This window comes from Narcine bancroftii, chromosome 6, assembly GCF_036971445.1.
Source record: "Narcine bancroftii isolate sNarBan1 chromosome 6, sNarBan1.hap1, whole genome shotgun sequence".
Taxonomy (NCBI): domain Eukaryota; kingdom Metazoa; phylum Chordata; class Chondrichthyes; order Torpediniformes; family Narcinidae; genus Narcine; species Narcine bancroftii.
In genome coordinates, this window is record NC_091474.1 from 203,224,833 (window position 1) to 203,240,102 (window position 15,270).

Consider the following 15,270-nt stretch of genomic DNA (forward strand, 5'->3'; position numbering starts at 1 on the left):
TTTTTTTTCAATGAAGACCAGAACTGCACACAGTATTCCAGGGGTGGCCTCACCAGTACCCTGTATAATTGCATCAGATCCTCCCTGCTCTTAAATTCAAACCTGCTAACAATGAAGGCTAACATTCCATTTGCTTTCTTGATAATCAATTGCACTTGCAAACCAACCTTTTGTGGTTCTTGCAGATGTAGTGTCAAGTGCCTCTGCTCAAGAGCATGTTGTATTTCATCTCCCAGATCCTTGCCCACTCATTTAACCTATCTCTATCTCTCTGCAGAACTTTCTGCCTCCTCTGCATAATTTGCTTTTACACTCAATGTAGTGTCATCACCAAACTTAGATCACCAATACTAAGTCCGCTCTTCCAAATCGTTAAGATAAACCAAAAACCGACCTCTGCAGCACACCACTCTGCTTGCCAAGCAGAGAAATATTCATTTATCCCAATTCCCTGCCTCTTGTTTGTTAACCAATTGTCTATTACCCCAACATTATACATCCTTACCCAAAGCATATGCAGCACCTTATTTAACACTTTCTATGAAATCCAAATACACAATATCCACCTGTTCCCCTCTATTCATTACATTACATTACTCATTACATCTCAAAGAATTCTATTAAGTTTGCCAAACAAGACCTGCCTTTCCTGAATCCATGATGGAACAATTTCTAACCAAATATTTTCTTATTTCTTCTTTAATGCCTGCCTCTTCCCTACTACAGCCATTAAACTAAATGGCCTAGAGTTACCTGCCTTATGTCTACATCCTTTTTTAAACAGTGTTGTGATATTTGTTGTCATCCAGTCAGCTAGGACCTGTCGAGGATCCAGAGAATTATTACATATGTCTCTATTATAACTTGCACCATTTCTCTCCGTGCCCATCATGACTAGGGGACTTAACTTTAGGCCGACTTGCCACTTCCACATTACTGGTTATTGGTTCTCCCTTCTCATCTTCTGAGGGACCTACATTTTGTATAGCCATCCTTTCCCCTTTAAATATTAAGAAAACTTTTATTGGTTTCACATTTTCTGCGAGTATATTTTCATAATCTGTCTTCCTCATCTTTATCAGTGGTTCTTTGTTGCTTTTAAAGTTTTCCCAATCTTCTAGTTTCCCATTAATCTTGGTGAGTTTGTGTGCATGAGCTTTTAGTTTGAGGCTTTCCTTTATTTCTTTAGTTTCCCAAGGCTGGCTCTTCCCACCTGCTTTTAACAGGAATACACTGTTGTTAAGCACTTTGGAAGTATCTTTGAAAGTCTTCCACTGTTCCTTGGCTGTCCCACTATATAGCCTGTGTTTCTAGTCTGCACTAGCCAATTCCTCCCTCATCCTGCTGGCAGGCTAATCAAAAGAGTGGAATTGTAGAGATCACTGGAACTTTGATTAAATTGAAAATTCATGTACATGTTGGCATTTTTAAAACACTTACATTCTTGATTGAGGCCTGTTTGGGCCGCTATTGTGACAGCTGTTTTTTTTCCCCAGACATTTCATGGACTCAGTTTCTTTGAAGAAGCTGGCCCTACACCCTTTCATTCATGACCAATGCATCACATAGACATGGAGCTCATCATAAAATGGCAAGAAATTAAAATTTTGAGCTGAAAATTTACAGAGATTGGTAAAGGCCATATTTAAGGCTTTGAAAGTCCAGCAAGAGTTAACAACAAAGACACCTATATAAGTACTCCCAATAGTTTAAAGAGTTGATTGTTTGATATGGAATATTTATCTACTCAAGAAAACAAACAGCATCTTGCCACTCAGAGTAACAGTGTTATAATTTGCAATATTTGAAAAGAGGATAACTGAAATATTTTAGTCCAATTTTGTTTTTTTTCTTGTGGAATTAATTTTATTTTATTTTAGAGATAGAGCTTGGAAACATCCTACAAACTTGTGCTGCCCAATTACACCTATGTGACCAATTAACCTACCTTATATGTCAAATCAAAGCTCTTGGGATTTGGGGAAAAGTATTGATGTGGATTGAGAACTGGCTGGCAGGTAGAAGACAGAGAGTTGGGATAAATGGCTTGTTTTCTGAGTGGCAGGCGGTGACCAGTGGGGTACCACAGGGATCTGTACTGGGACCCCAGCTGTTCACAATTTACATTAATGATCTGGATGAGGGGATTGGATGTAATATCTCCAAATTTGCAGATGACACTAAGCTAGGAGGGGTTGTGTGCATGGAAGAGGGGGTCAAGAAGCTCCAGTGTGATTTGGATAAATTGAGGGACTGGGCAGATACATGGCAAATGCACTACAATGTGGATAAATGTGAGGTTATCCACTTTGGTAATACAAACCGGAGGGTAGATTACTATTTGAATGGCAATAGATTAAGAGATGGGGAAGTGCAGAGAGACCTAGGGGTACTTGTACACCAGTCTCTGAAGGCGAGCATGCAGGTACAGCAGGCAGTTAAAAAGGCAAATGGTATGTTGGCCTTCATATCAAGAGTGTTTGAGTATAGGAACAAGGATACCTTACTGCAGCTGTACAGGGCCTTGGTGAGACCACACCTGGAGTATTGTGTGCAGTTTTGGTCACCTTATCTAAGGAAGGATGTTCTTGCAATGGAGGGAGTGCAAAGGCGATTCACCAGGCAGGAATGGCAGGAATGACTTATGAGGAAAGATTGCGCAAATTGGGATTGTACTTGCTGGAGTTTAGAAGATTGAGAGGGGATCTCATAGAGACATATAAAATTCTGGCAGGACTGGACAGAATGGATGCAGATGGGATGTTTCCAATGATGGGAAAATCCAGAACCCGGGGCCATGGTTTGAGGATAATAGGCAAACCATTTAGGACCGAGATGAGGAGGAATTTCTTTACCCAGAGGGTGGTAAATCTGTGGAATTCATTGCCACAGAGGGCAGTAGAGGCACGTTCATTGAATATATTTAAGAGAGAATTAGATATATTTCTTCAGTATATGGGTATTAAAGGTTACAGAGAGAAGGCGGGGACGGGGTACTGAACTTTAAGATCAGCCATGATCTCGTTGAATGGCGGAGCAGGCTCGAAGGGTCGAATGACCTACTCCTGCTCCTATCTTCTATGTTTCTCTTACTTTAGTTCTGTTTTTACGAGAGGATACAAATAACCTCCCAAGGGTGTTGAAAAACATAGAGACAAGGGAGGAAACTGGACCACCCGGAAGAAATGTACAAACTCCTCACAATCAGCGGCTGATTCGAACCCAGTAAACTGGGGCTGTAATAGAGTTTCTCCCACCGCTACACTTAATTCGGTTCCAACTTGTAAATGTTTAGACAGGGTATTTCATGAGTTTTATACTTAATGCCTGTCAGCTCCATTATAGTGAGTGAAAAAAGTGGGTCTGGATGATGAAAATGATGCAAGGTTTGCAACTTAGTTTATGATTGAAATGGCAGTATTTTCATTGGATGGGCACCTTGACCAAGTGTGGATAAGATGTTCCATCATAGGCCAAATCATTTTAACTGCATCAATTAAGCATTTTATTATGTAAACAATAAATCACATGAATGGCAATTCTGATCATGTTTATTACAAAATAATGCACAGTACATTTGTCTAATTTACAATGCACAAAGAACCAGTGGACATGTGGGCAGGAGCAGAGAGAATGTCATATCCTCAGCAGAGTTCTTTCTTCCTACACTTCTAAACTTTCAAAGTTTTAATGGCCATTATAATCTGAACCAATATAACATCTTTCCTCCAGGAAAGTGGCATTGTTTTGTGTTGTAAATTTTGTCAGCTGATATGAAAAAAAGCAACACTTACTTAGGCATCTGTGCATTATTTTGGATTGGTGGAGAGTTCCTTCACAGATTTTCCAGCAATCTTTTCCACCATTTTAGCACACCTGATTATGAAGTAATACTTTATTTTGTTGTTTGCATTTTTGTGTCCAGGCTATTTTGGATGGACAATAGACATTTGGGAGATTCCTTCATTTCACGTGGTCACACACCAATTGAATTTAGTCTGTGATGTGAATGTACAATCCATACACTGCTTGCCAACTTGGAGGTAAGATATTCAGTGGGCTACTTCAAGGCCACCTCTCACTTACTGTTGAGGGCCAAATAATGGGCAAAAAAAAATGAATGCAAGATAAAGGAGCCTTAAACTAAATCCAGGGGAATTTCAATAAAGTTAGAAAAGGATCTCGCCTCCATCTTAACAAAATTTATAGAAGCTCAGTTGAGAGTGTACTGTCTGGCTGCATCATTTTCTGGTATGGTAACTACAAAGCATGGGACCAGAAATTCGATATAAAGGATCATTTAAATGGCTGAGAAGATCATTGGGCTCTCCCTTTCTTCTACTGATGACATTCACCTGGAACTTTGCTTAAATAGGGCATAAATAATTATTGAGGATCCTTACCATCCATCACACAGTATTTTTAACTTACTACCATCAAAAAGGAGATACAGGGGAATCAAAATCAACATTTCCAGGCTGAGAAATAACTTCTTCCCGCAGGCTGTGAGATTGATGACTGGTATCCTGTAACCAAATAAATTGTTCCAAAATATTTATATACAGTAAAACCCCTGGTATCTGGCACCTATGGGGATTGATAGGTGCTGGATAAATGAATTTTACAGTTGCTTGAGATTGCGTTTTTCATGATTGATGAACTAATGGCAAGACGCACCAATTTTAAACATCCATATTTTAAAAATTATTTATTTGCTGGTTGCTTGAATTATGGATAACAGGGATTTTACTTTATATTTATTTTATATTATATCTTTGTGTGTGTGTGTGTGTGTGTGTGTGTGTGTGTGTGTGTGTGTGTGTGTGTGTGTGTGTGTGTGTATAGCGAGAGACAGAAAGACAGAGAGAGAGAGAGAGAGAGATCTGATTATTTATGTATATTGTGTGTGGACACTGAGGTCCAGCAAAATGCTGTTTCATCTGGTTGTACGTATATGTTCAATCAATGACATTGAACTTTAATTGAGGAGAAATCTGTTTATGCAGGTTAAACTGTGGAACTCTCTGCATCATGTAGTGGTTTAGGAGATTTACATTATTCCTGCTAGTGCGTGTCTTAAGGGCAATGGTTGGCCATTCTTCCTCTTGATATGTTCCACCATTTGTTAAGATCATAAGTTTGTAATCTCAAACAATAGCTTCTTTGCTGGAAAATGAACACAAGCAGCTGTAGTGAATATGCCAAATCCTGACGACTAGACAACCAGGAAATGCGATCAAAGGGAAACAAGATAAATGTAGGATGGAAACGGGTTCTGAAGATTATGTTCATATAACTGGATGAAGTAGGGTGAGAGGAAACTTAAATGAAGGGGAAATATCCCCACAAAGTAGCTAGAATCCTAAACATATTGTCAGTCACGGTCTAGCATGGAATTGTTGGCATGAGACTAATAGAATGAGAAAAATTCAAGAAAATGAAACATTTCAGGGTATGCATTGGAAGTTGAGAAATAAGTCAGCTGGGAGAGTTTATTTTCAATAAACTTAGACTGTAGAAAGTACTGATGAGAATGCTAAACAATTAACCAGTACCACAGTGACACCAGACTATGGAAGTGTCTCTGGATCTTTTTCTCTGCTTTGAATATAAAAATATCATCCTATTTTAACATACATTTTAATTTAGAGATACAGCATGGCAACTGGTCCTTCCAGCCCATGAGCAAACACTGCCCGAATACACACATGTATTTGTAAACCTCCAATCACGCAAATAACAAATCAATTTTCTGAGTAAATTAGTAACAAATTTTACATTGAATAAATAGCTCAAAATAATTGTACCTGTTTTAATTGATATGACAATGGAGAAGGATGGAGAAAAACATGAATTGGTATCGTAGATGCGTTATTTTCAGAGGGTACAAAATCATTGAATTGTAAAGGAACAGATGGAAACCATTAAGAAGAATATTTGGCAAAGTCTCACACAAAAGGCAGGTTCACAAAATTTAAGCCAATGAACTAAAATGGTGAGTGGCAGCATGGCCAAGATCAGAACCAAAAACGGATGGCCAATGTCAACAGATCTCCACACAGGAGGATGGTGGTTGGCGGTGAATGGTGATTCGGGGAATGGTGATTTTTTTTTGATTCTACCAAAAATGTGTGAGAAAGCAAACATAGCCTTTATAAAGGCTTAGGACCAATGACAAATTAACTAAACAGCAATAGAAAGCCAAGATAATCATGAAGGCACACTGTAATTGTGCGACTATAGCTGGGTACTTTGCTACCTGCACCATTTATAAATGTTATGAAAGAGGACTTTTCCATACCAGAATGGTACGTGCCTGGAACATGCTGCCAGTGGGAATGGTGGGAATGGATAAAGTAGTAATTTTGAGAGGTTTTTGGATTAACACATGAGAATGCAGGGAATGGATCATATGTAGACAGAAGAGATTTAGTTTAATTTGGAAGCATGTTCATTGAGACATTATGAACCAAAGGGCTTATTGCTGTTCTATGTTCTAGGAGTGCAATTTGTGGTGAACCTGAAATTGCCCTATTATTATTATTTATTATATTACTTAAAGATAGTCAATCCTAACATCTGGGGTACTGCAGGAAATGTGGCTGGGAAAAACCAAAATATCGCATTTAAGATAATAATGACATCAACTTACACAACAGCGAGAATAGCCACAACATTTGGGCAATCTGAACAATTTTGCTCAAAGTTTAGAATCTCTGGCTTCATCCAGGATATCATTAAGTTGGAAAGGGAGCAGAAAAAAATGCAAGGCTGTGACTGGAAATGAAGGGCTTGGATGCTGGATGCTGGGACCTGTTTCCCTGCTGTAGGAGGCTTGTGGAAGGATATGGGCATTGGGGGGAGGGTTGGTATCCTTACAGAGGTATATAAAATTGTAAAGGTCAGACATGAGGTATGTGGCTACAGTCTTTTTCCAAGGGCAGGACAGTCCAAAATTAGAGACCATAAGTTTAAAACGAGTGTGGAAAGATATAAAATGGACCAGAAGGGCAATCTTTTCACACAGAGAGTGATGGATATGTGAAATGAACTAGCAGAGGAAGCTATAAAGGCAAGTACAATTATAACCTTTAAATAATATTAAGACGGATAATTGGATAGGGAAGGTTCAGAGGATTATGGGCCAAATGCATGTAAATGGTACAAGCTGGAATGGACAGTCTGGTCAGCAAAGGTGAGTTGGGTTGAAGGGCCTGTTTTGGTTCTATAAAGCTCTATGACCCAATGACTATATTTCATTTCTAAATAATTAAACTTTGTTGTCTCAACGTAATTAAGTTTAACTTTATCAAGAGAAGAATAGATGGTATAATTATTAAAAGCATAATATTCATGTCATTATAAAACAGCTCAGCTATTAGGATTATTGTCAACAAAACCACAGATGCAATTCTGGATAGAAATATAAATTGTGAGAAAGGCAAAAATAGTAAAGAGATATAGATTCAAGATTCCTTTATTGTTATGTAATATTACATAAAAATGCCTTCTGCCTGTTGTAAGAAGTGGCTGATAAAATTTAAGGTAGGAATATCTGAAGTTTTTTCTGTAAAGAAGAATAAAAAACACAGAACTTTCCATTCTTTCTATTTCTATACAGTTGCCATACTGGAGGCTGGAAAAAACAGACTCTCCAGAGTTTAGAGAAAGAGAGGTAATCATATTGAAATGTTCGATTCCACTGGATGGTAAGTCTAAGACTTAGAACATCAGATGAAAATGATCACTTAAAATGAGACAAAGAGAAATTTCTTTACTGAGAGAGTAATGAATCTTTGTAAGTTTCTACCCCAAAGAGATGTGTATGCTCAGTCATTAAGTACATTTAGTGGCGAGATCTATATACTTCAAGAGTATAAATGCATCACATGATATAGGCATTGATAAGAAAGTGGAATTGAGCTTGAGGATTTGGCCTGATAGAACATTGCAGCATAGTACAGGCTTTTCACCTTTTGATACCTATGCTGCCCTACTGTTATATGAATCTACTCCACAATAACCTAATTTTTGCCTCTCGCACCCATAACCCACTATTTTGTTTACATTCATATGCCTATATCAGTGTCTTTTGAATGTCCCTATTGTACCAACCTCCACCACACCTACCCAAACCCACCCCCCCAGAAATGTATTCCAGCCACCCACCACTCTGAGTAAAAGCCTTACTTCTGATATCACCCCCAAACATTCCTCCACCTACCTTAAACAGATATCCTTTGGTATTTGCTATTGTCACTCCTGGAAAAAGGTGCTGGCTGTCCACTCTATCTGAGCCCCTCCCATAATCTTATACAAATCTATTAAGTCATCTCTCATTTTTCACTGCCCCAAAGAGATCTAAATGATGGGTTGCACAAAAAGCCAAATGCCTCTCTCTTGATCATCTATCTTGAACAGATAGACTATAATTGGATATCATTTTAAAAATGGCTTCAAGTGCTTTGACATAGACCTAGTTAACTTAACCTGAAAAATATTCTCCACATCTCAAATTTTCCTATAGGGGATGAAAAATCCCTATTATAAAGTATAGTAACCGCAGCCAGTTAGGTGATTAGTCAAAGAATAACAAAAACAATTCAAAGGCTTGAATTTATAAGAGAATTTTCATTAAATTATACCATATATTTAGCTGCAACATATTAGACAAGGCAACATTAAATAATAATAATGAGAATTAGAAGAAAAATAATGTACATGGCATAATTCTGATTCAACATTCAACCTGACCCACAAGTGATAAAGACAATACATGTTGGAAATGTAAAAAATGTTTATATTCACTGTTAATTTGTCTATTGTCAAAAATGAAAAAGAGTACTTTAGATTTAAACAGTGTGAAACTACTTTGGAAAGGTGAAATCAATTTATAAGTTGCAGCTCTGTGATGCGCAGCAAACAACCCAAAACTCTGAAGACTGTACAACAGGCTTTAATCAGCTTAAAGTAGAAACCACTGGATGGGTGTGTAGCCTGACTGGTTTAGGAAAGGGCTGGCTCAAGTCTTTATATGGGCTGGTGATTGACAGTCAGCAAGGTGGGGCCAGCCTCCCAGGTTACTTACCTACAGGTACAATGGTTTCTCCCTGCAGTAGGTCAGTAGGATTGCAGCTATAGTGGTGGTCATATCAGCACAAACTCAACGATATTTGTTTAGAAACTGAAAAGTGTTATTTTTTTTACCCTGTAACTTCATGGTAAGGACTCTCAGCAACATTGTGTACCTTTCTAGGTTGAGATGTATTGACAATAGTTCAGAAAGCAGTAAGAAAATTGTAGTGAAATAAATTTAACTTATGATGGTAGAACTACAGAACTGTATTTATCTTCTGAGTGGAAAAGAAAATTACAAAATATCAGCCCTATAGTTATCTCAGTGAGAGACATGAATTGTTCAATGTGAGTAAGTTCTTTGGCTAAATCACTTTGGAATCAAGATATACATGACATGGAAAATATGTAATCTCCATTTCCCTGGGGTATTTTCTCATCTTACGTCGAAGTGCAAGAGTTCAGGAGAATCCCACAGAATCTGTATCTACATCTGTATGGAATTAGAGTCAATAAAGTGAATCAACAGATTCAATGTTGGTCCCTAAATTTAATGGAAATTTTTATTCTCTTGAGATATTGCCTTCATTAGCAATACAAATATTTATTGCCCCGTCCTAAGTGCCTGAAAAAAGCCATAGTAAGCTATTGCCTTGAATTACTGCAACAAATGTAAGGTATTTCCACAGCATTGTTTGGTACAGAGTCAAGGATCATGATTAGTATGGGTATCCATTTCGGGATAATGTGTGGGTTCTAAGGGAACTCCTTGTTGAGTGTAGAGGTTGCAGGTTTGGGCAAGTTTATCAAAATACCTTGTTAAAGTTCACCACAATGCTCCACTGGTGAAAGTAAGGAATGTTTAGTTTTGGATGGTACGGAGTTTCTGTGGTGTTGTTGGAACTGCACTTATTCAGGTAACTAGGTGGTATTCTATCACATTTCTGAATTGTGATTTGTAAGTGGTGTAAATGCTTTGGGGAGTTAAGAGGTGGTCATTTTGTAAGATACCCAGCCTCTTAACTGCTCACTGAATGTTTATCTTGTTGATTCAGTTAAGTTTCTGGATAATGGTGATCTCAATGATGTAGGTTCACCCATGGGAATCCCAATGAATTTCAAGTTGAGGTGATTGGATTTTACCTGGTTAGAAATGATTATTTGCTGGAACATGTGAAAAATAATTTTATTTGCTGTTTATCATTTCATGATTCACAGCATTCCCATGGAGTTACTACAGGTAGAATCAAATAAATTCTCATTAGGTGTTTCTATTCCTGACCTGTTTATGAATACAGTAAAACCCAGGGGATCCAGCACCTATGGAGATGGGTAGGTGCTGGATAAGTGAATTTTCCATTTTCTTGAGAATTGTTCTTACAATGTCTAATTAATACATCTGCATTAAGAAAAAAACAGTTTGAAAGACAAATGACAAAAATACTCTATGCACTTACACTGAACAAACTTAACTTGCAAGAATATATAAACCTTAAAGCATTTTGCTTTATTTGCAGTCACATGTGTTGAAAACATTTAGCTGTCACTGCATCTGCAGTTTCTCCCCATAATTATAGATAATTAAACCCCCCCCCCCAAGTTTACAGATAATGACTCTGACCAGATGACCCTTACTAAGCAGGGATAGGAGACACTTACTAGGCAGGGATAAGGAGTCACTCCAACGGCGAGGGGAACCAACCAGCTCTTCATCCTGAGTGATGCCATTTTATTCAAACACAACTTTATTCAAACAGATGCTACAAGTAAAGCTCAACCAAGACATTCTGCTGGTTGAATATTTGCTCCAATCTTCACCAAAGCTTTATGTGTTACTTCAGAGAAAATGTACTTTTGAAATTTTAACCTTGTGTATTTTTTATCTATCATTTTATTCTTACTTATTTTAATTTTTTTAACATTTATTTGCTTGATCTTTTTGCTAGCTACTTGAGGTTTCCAATCGTTTGAATTCCAGATTATGAGAGTTTTACTGTATCAATATTCTTTGAGGTCATAATCAGACCATCCTGATCTTGTTAAATCATGGAGGAGGTTTCAGAGCCACAAATGGGTGATTCTTCCTCTTTTTTGCATGTAATATTAATACCATCGGGCACACAAAACTCAAAACGGTCAACCAGTTTACCTATCTCGGCTGCACCATTTCATCAGATGCAAGGATCGACAATGAGATAGACAACAGACTCGCCAAGGCAAATAGCGCCTTTGGAAGACTACACAAAAGAGTCTGGAAAAACAACCAACTGAAAAACCTCACAAAGATAAGCGTATACAGAGCCGTTGTCATACCCACACTCCTGTTCGGCTCCGAATCATGGGTCCTCTACCGGCACCACCTACGGCTCCTAGAACGCTTCCACCAGCGTTGTCTCCACTCCATCCTCAACATCCATTGGAGCGCTCACACCCCTAACGTCGAGGTACTCGAGATGGCAGAGGTCGACAGCATCGAGTCCACGCTGCTGAAGATCCAGCTGCGCTGGATGGGTCACGTCTCCAGAATGGAGGACCATCGCCTTCCCAAGATCGTATTATATGGCGAGCTCTCCACTGGCCACCGTGACAGAGGTGCACCAAAGAAAAGGTACAAGGACTGCCTAAAGAAATCTCTTGGTGCCTGCCACATTGACCACCGCCAGTGGGCTGATAACGCCTCAAACCGTGCATCTTGGCGCCTCACAGTTTGGCGGGCAGCAGCCTCCTTTGAAGAAGACCGCAGAGCCCACCTCACTGACAAAAGGCAAAGGAGGAAAAACCCAACACCCAACCCCAACCAACCAATTTTCCCTTGCAACCGCTGCAATCGTGTCTGCCTGTCCCGCATCGGACTGGTCAGCCACAAACGAGCCTGCAGCTGACGTGGACTTTTTACCCCCTCCATAAATCTTCGTCCGCGAAGCCAAGCCAAAGAAAAAAAAAATTAATAGTATTTTTCCAGTAAGATTTTTTAATCAATTCCTGTTTGCCTTTTATTGCCACAAACACTTCATGGATTTTAATTAGATTGTCAATAAGTCTCTCATTTTGAGATAAAACCCTTCTATTCTTTATAGCTTTTACTGATGGCTGTGTGGTGAATCCACAAACTGGTAAGACTGAATAGTTGCAGGTGTTCAACAGCAAACCTATGTTAAACAAATTTATACATTAGCTAACCTGAAGGCCTGCTAAGAAGAAGATGAGAAAACAACATGTAGGCATAGATTGCCATACCATCGGAACCCCTGTAAATGTAACTGAGCAATTGTAGGCTCACATTGTTCCTGGCATTTTCATGGAGAAATGTCATTGCTGAGGAGCTGATGGAGGCTGGACCTGAATACAGTTGTAAGGAACTAATTCAGCGATATCCTAGGGCTTAAGGAATTGACCTCCAATAAGTAATCTTCTGCTCTAGAAACGTTATCTCTAACCAAAGGAGCACTTCCCTACTAATTCTCATTTTTAACAGAAGATTTTTATGCCAGAGACAAGGTCAAACTCTGCCTTAATGCCAAAAACAGTCAGTTTTTCCTCAGTCATTTTAGCCACAGCTGTGATGTGATCTGGAGCCAAGTAGTTTGCCTATTGGGAAATACTAGGGTATAATGATTGAGGGCTATGGGGCAATGGTTGCAAGGTACAGTTCTATGAGTATTTCTACAATGGGCTGTCACTTGAACACTGGTCTGTGGCACAGCTCTGGCCAGTCACAGTGCAGAGTGTTTGGATATCTGTTGTTCCATTTAGTTTTATTCCTAATGCATTTTTTCAAAGCGGCTTTGTACATCTGAGTTGCTTGTTGGATCTTGTCAGAGAGCAGTTAAGAGTAAACTACATTTCTATTTGTCTGGAATCATATTTGGCCAGACCATGTAAGAAAATTAGATTTCCTCCTTTCCTAATGTTAGAAAATCAGATGGTGTTTCACAATCCATTTGTTATTTATTCTATACTGTTAACTGAACTTAATTTCTCCAGGTGCTATTGTATGTTTTGAAATCCATTTTCCAGATCTTTTGTCAAAGGTTTTAGATAGCTAACAGCTAGCTTCCATTCCCAGTAAGTATTGGAAACATGAATGATTAGCAAAACCACTTAAGAGGGTAATTAATATGTATTTGGCATGGGAAAGGGCATATTTATCCACCTGAAGGTTGTCAGTACCAAGAGCTCCGTGATTAATTTTTATTTCCTGACATTTTAACTGGAAACTAAATTTAAACCTCCATGGTAGGATTTCAACCAATTTTCCCTAGATTATTGGTGTAGTTACAGAACTACATTATTATCAAATGAATACAAATCCTTTTGAATTAAATATATCCTAAAAATCCAATCTTAATGAAGCATAGAATACTCAATATACTTTCAGAGGAAAGAATCGGGATATGATAGCAGTAAAACGAGAGATTGGTTAGATGGTGTCCAAAAGGCTTTTAAAATGAAAAGCCCAAGATTAGTAAGTAGGAGGAAAAGAGATCCCTAAAGTTCTTTACAAATGAAAATCATATAAGGGAAATTAGCAACCAGAAAGAAAATATTCTTGAGGAAAATGGTATATGTTAATGATAATGATTTTGATAATGTTTGTTGTCATGTACATTGTATAATGTTTATATGTATCAAAATTCTTGTTTGCTGTAATCAAACTGGAATTTCATAGGAAAAAAACTACAATAGAATGCATTTAATTAAAAAGGGATAATAAATTTTTAAAAATGGATAGATAATAAATATTCATAGTGCAAAAAGTGGGGTTACAATAGTGCAGTCTTTTTTGTGGTGTCGGAGCAGTTGGGGGGGCTTTAAGAGTCTGATAGCTGTAGGAAACAAACTGTACAGGGTAGGAGGAATTGGGAGGGGTAGATGAATGTAGGCATTGAAAATATTGATGGATCTTCCAGCAAAAAAATCACCAGTCTCGAATGAATACATTCTTAAGTTGCTGAAGAAAGAAGGGAGATAAATGACTAAAATTTACTCAGATATAAAGAATGACATTTATAATTCTCTTGACATCAAGTAAAATAAAAATCTAATTTTCATCAATTGCCTTTGGAGTGACTTTATAATAGAGAAATTTTTTTTAAAAAGGACCTCTTTGTGTTAACTGCTTACTGAATTTTTGGATGAGATTTTCAATCTAATACTTTAAAGATTTACTTTGCTTATCTAACTGGTTTTATCACCTCTAGGAAGGTGAAGTATTATTCACTAATAAATAAATTAAATGGTAGATATGGAATGTATTAAAGATGATAAAGTGTAAATAGGCTCTTTGGAATCTATTGCCACAGATTTTATCTAATATAGTTGCAATAATCATTTAATATTAGTTATACAATCCTACAGAATTTATGAAAAAAGCAAATGGGAACTTGGAAAAAGATTTCATACATATCTGAGTAAACACCAATTCAAATATTTTATTAAGTTTGGAAAAGGAGTGATGATTCTTCTAAGCTACTTTTTGCCTCCAAAATGTCAAGATCAGGTATGGTGTTGTATTGGAGATTTTGGGCACTCTTATGTCAAGACATATCAATCATAACAAAGGAAATGAACCAACCGATGGGAAGATCATCTGGTAGATAGTTTGATGGACATTAAATTTGCCAATTGACCCTCATTAAAGAAACAATTGAATACTGAGGTTAGCCTTTCAACTGAAAGGCTTTATTCAACATGTCCAGCCAATCAAAACGAAACGGTTTGTTGCTGTGGATTCTGAGCATTCCTAGTGGTATGCTTAGCTTTCATCATTCACTTACTCTTTCAGATTTTGAAAGCAGTGTCTGAGAAGAATCCCATGAACAGTTTCTCTAAATTTTACCGATATTTTCTCAAGATATTACTGACTTTTTTAGATGTTTTTACACATACAATCAGGACACCTGCTGAGAGGTTCCTTTTATTCTGCAGGACAAATGAGTGGAAGACCATTGTAAACACCAGATGCTGTAAAAGGAAGAACAGAAGGGTGCAGTGCATTTTCTTGCCTTTGTGGGTGTGGAGCACCCCTCCTCTCTATGACCACCTCAACCAAGACCTCCAAGACATACTGTGGCACATCTGAGAACCTGCATGCTACCTCCTCTGATTGATAAACTCTCCCGTCAGTCTGTGCACTCTACACCTTTCCGTATACAGCTGCACAAAACGTGCTCCCAATCAATGCCACAAAGCTGC